The sequence below is a fragment of the Humulus lupulus genome, chromosome X (genome assembly GCF_963169125.1).
Source record: "Humulus lupulus chromosome X, drHumLupu1.1, whole genome shotgun sequence".
Taxonomy (NCBI): Eukaryota; Viridiplantae; Streptophyta; class Magnoliopsida; order Rosales; family Cannabaceae; genus Humulus; species Humulus lupulus.
In genome coordinates, this window is record NC_084802.1 from 200,250,298 (window position 1) to 200,255,125 (window position 4,828).

Here is a 4,828-nt window from a genome sequence, read left to right on the forward strand (position 1 = left end):
ACTTCATGAACACCGGCCACTTTCCTCCCCGTAGGTGCTCTAGTAGTTGGCCATTGATAGTTATTGTTGGAGATCCTCTCTAGAATTTCATAAGCTTCATTGTATGACTTGGACAAAAGTGCCCCATTTGCCGAAGTGTCAACCACCATTCTTGTATGAGCATTTAGACCATTATAGAAGGTCTCCATTTGGATGCAATGAAGGATGCCATGATGAGGGCATTTTCTTAGTAACTCTTTGAACCGCTCCCATGCTTCATATAAAGACTTTAAACTTAATGAAATTGTTTACAAAACAAAGTGCGGAAAATACATAGAAACATAATAAAAAGACTGAAAATAACTTCGTCCTCGAATCGTTCACGCAGTCCATCGAATCCATTCTTCCTTAATACACAACCCCAAGCCACCAAGAATCCTTCCTCCGCCATAACTATTTTCCTGCATACATAAAACAAAGGAATAAACCTAATGCCCAACAAGGAAAATCTACTAATAACATAAAACATACACATAAACTATATCATAAACATATACTATAAACATATGTCATATACTACTACAATGGCCATTATACTACTTAGGGCTTGTAAACTAAACAAGCCATATGCCCAATAGATTGGTGGGGCTTTCTAGCCAAGCAAGTCATATGCCCATAATTTACTGGGACTTGTTAGCTATACAAGTCATATGCCCAAGGTCTATAAACATACTACACATAATGTAACATAAGATAACATAACATAAGATAATCATAACATAAGATAGCATAACATATCATATAAGCATATTAAAATCTATCCTATTTTCCTTTCCAAAATCGGGATATGAGAACAAGGACGAGATTTGGAACACTCCTAAAACCAATAATAAGAAGGTGAGTAATTCTAAAAGAAAGAGATGATAAATAAATGAACTAAACCATCAAGAAGAAGCTTACCGAAACGAAACCTTAAGTTCAAGGAACTTAAATACCAAACCAAGAATGGAAACAACGAGTTAGGATTTGAGTAAAGAAAACTAAAGGAAACTAATGAAATATACAGAAATGAACTTAAGATTAGGAATACCTATGGATGTACTAGAACCGAACTACACCTCGATATAGAAAAACACACTATTATCTTACTTCCCAAGTGTTGAATAAGCTTAAAAATGATAAAGCTTATACCCCAACCCAAGTGTTTATCACTCTATAGTAATCCTAGCAGCTTGAAGGCTCTGAACACAGCTTGAAGAATGAGAGAAATGGCTGGGTACTAGATCCTATTTAAAGAGTTCAGAGAGTGAACTACCTCCTTTTAGCTTGAATAAAAATAATGAGTATTAATTGAAAAATATTTTAATATTCGTTCAATAGAGGCTTAAGACTTAGTCAAAACGTTAAGAGACTTTTCAAGAGGTTAAGTGTTGAATTGAGCTCGGTTTAAAAAACATTTTAAAATATAACCCTAGAGTCGATATATTGCCCATTATAGGCGATATATCGCCTAGGTTTATATCCCGAGGGTTTGTCGATGCATTTGTGCGAAGTTCACGTGTTTTTCGTATTCCCTGTGTGGCGATATATCGGCTCCTAGGCTGCGATATATCGGCATACGTGAATATAGTAAACACGTGATTGCACATTATCAGCTTAATTTGAAATGATAAAACAGGTTTGACTGAGTAATAAGAGATTCCAACAGGTTCTGGAAGGGTCTAGAGCTTCTAGAAACCTCTATTTCTGAATTATCCACTTAAAAATACTTAAATCCTCAAATAAACAAGGTTGTCATAAATGTCACGCTCTTAATGGTCTTGGAAGATTCTAGAACTTTCTTGAACTTTCTTTCTATTTAAACTATAGTTAAATCCTTAAATAAACCTACACACGGCAAGTGTCATGTTCTTATTAATCTTATCTAAACCTTATAGTATAATAAATGACATCTTTATAACCAGCTATATTAATCAAACCTTATGTTATAATTAATATTCTTAAACTATAGGTTAAACTTATAAAATCTATAAGTGTTGCTACAAGTGTGTCCCGACTTGAACCAAAATCCACACTACTACTACTACTACTACTACTACCACTACTACTACTACTACTACTATTACTACTACTACCACTACGACTACCACTACCACTATCACTACTAACTACTATCTAACTAGCTAAGTAAAGTTCTGGGACTCTACAATTCTCCCCTACTACAAAGAATTTCATCCCCGAAATTTACTTACCAAACAATTCCAGGTACCGGGCTTGCATGTCCTCCTCCAACTCCCACGTTGCCTCCCGTTCAGAACTATTACTCCATGGGACTTTGACTATCGGAATACTTTTGGACCGTAACTGCTTCATCCCTCTATCTAGGATGCTAACTGGTCGTTCCTGGTAACTCAAGTCTTTTTGGAGTATTATCGTATCGTACTTGAGAACATGAGATGAGTCTGACACATACTTACGCATCATTGAGATGTGGAACACATTGTGGCTATCTGCTAAAGTTGGCGGTAGGGCTAATCTATATGCAACTACTCCCACCTTGTCCAATATTTCAAAAGGACCTATAAACTGGGGACTAAGCTTGCCTTTCTTCCCAAACCGCTTCACACCTTTCATAGGAGATATCTTTAGGAAGACTTGATCTCCGATTTTGAATTCCACATCCTGCCACTTGGCATCCGCATAACTTTTCTGACGGCTTTGAGCAGCGAGCATGCGCTTTCTAATCAGCGCTACCGCTTCCTCAGCTTTTCTAACAGCTTCGGGACCAAGAAGCTGCCTTTCTCCAACCTCCTCCCAATGTAATGGCGATCGACACCTTCTTCCATAAAGTAGCTCATAAGGTGCCATCCCGATCGTTGACTGGTAGCTATTGTTGTAGGAGAATTCTATCAGTGGCAAATACTTATTCCATGATCCTTCGAAATCAAGTACACAAGCGTGCAACATATCTTCTAAAATCTATATGGTACGCTCGGACTGACCGTCTGTCTGAGGATGAAATGTTGTACTAAGACTTAACTTAGTACCCATGGCTCACTGCAAACTCCCCCAAAATCTCGATGTAAACACCGATCCTCTAGTGGACACTATTGTCTTAGGGATTCCATGCAACCGTACTATCTCTTGGACATAAATGTCTGCATATTGATCCGCTATGTATGAAGTCTTAACAGGTAGGAAATGAGCTGACTTGGTTAGTCTATCTATTACTACCCAAGCTGAATCATGCTGCTTACTTGTTCGTGGCAAACCCGTCACGAAATCCATTGCTATGTCATCCCATTTCCATTATGGAATGCTAAGTGGTTGCAATAAGCCTGCAGGTCACTGATGTTCTGCTTTCACTTGTTGGCATACTAAACATTTAAACACAAATTCTGCTATATCCTTCTTCATTCCTGGCCACCAATATATTGCCTTGATGTCATGAGTCATCTTGGTTGACCCTGGGTGAATTGAGTATGGGGTACTGTGTGCTTCTTCTAAGATCTTCATCTTAATCCTTTGATCATTTAGCACGCAAACCCGATCCTTATATCTTAATAACCCTTGACCTGATATTGAGAAATCTGTGGCCTTACCTTCTTAAACTGCATCCATATGTGCTACTAATGTGTCATCATGCTCTTGCCCAATCCATATTTCTTCTAACATACTTGACTAGATAGAAAAGTTAGCCAGCTTACCGATGACTACTTCTATTCCGGCACTGATCAGCTCCTGTTGCAGCGGCTTTTATATTCCGGCTAATGTTGCTATATTTCCATAACTCTTCCTACTTAGCACATCAGCAACTACGTTTGCCTTTCCCAGGTGGTATAGGATTTCATAGTCATAGTCCTTCACTAATTCTAACCACCTACATTGCCTCATGTTAAGCTCCTTCTGAGTGAAGAAGTACTTTAAACTTTTGTGGACCGTATAAATCTCACACCGTTCTCTATAAAGATAATGGCGCCATATTTTCAATGCAAAGACCACCGCTGCCAACTCCATATCGTGAGTTGGATAGCGTTGCTCGTACTCCTTCAGCTGCCTTGAGGCGTAGGCTATCACCTTGTCATTCTGCATCAGCACACAACCCAATCCTTGTTTCGACGCATCACAGTAGACTATAAACTTGTCGTTGGGTGTCAGTACACAGAGTACTGGTGCTGAGCACAGCTTATCTTAAGCAACTGGAAGCTCTCTTCACATTTATCAGTCCAGTTGAATCTTTGCTATTTCCAGGTCAGGTTGGTGAGCGAAGTAGCTATCTTAGAAAAGCCCTCTACAAACCTTCGATAATAACCTGCTAATCCGAGAAAGCTCCTTACCTTTGATGCGTTCTTTGGTCTTGGCCAATCCTTCACAGCCTCTACCTTCGATGGGTCTACTGCAACTCCGTCCTTGGATATAATGTGCTCGAGGAATGCTACTTGCGAAAGCCAAAACTTGCACTTCTAGAACTTGGCATAAAGTTTATGCTCCCTTAGTCATAACAAGACCAACCTTAAATGTTCCTCGTGCTCGACTTCGTCCTTTGAGTATACTAAGATGTCGCCGATGAACACTACGATGAATTTATCCAAGTAGTCCTTAAAGACCCTATTCATTAAATCCATAAATGCAGCTGGAGCGTTGGTAAGACCGAAAGACATAACTAAAAACTCGTAATGCCCATAACGAGTTCTAAAAGTTGTCTTAGGGATATCTTCTTTCCGTACCTTGAGCTGATGATACCCAGACAGTAAATCAATCTTTGAGAACACGGTCGCTCCTCAGAGTTGATCAAATAAGTCATCAATCCGGGGTAGCGGGTACTTATTCTTAATCATCACCTTATTCA

General features: G+C 39.0%; 1 pseudogene; it reads left to right on the forward strand.

The window, feature by feature from the left end:
* The first annotated feature begins 204 nt into the window (after positions 1 to 204).
* LOC133807841 (small nucleolar RNA R71) lies at positions 205 to 276 on the forward strand (annotated as a pseudogene).
* Positions 277 to 4,828: the final 4,552 nt, after the last annotated feature.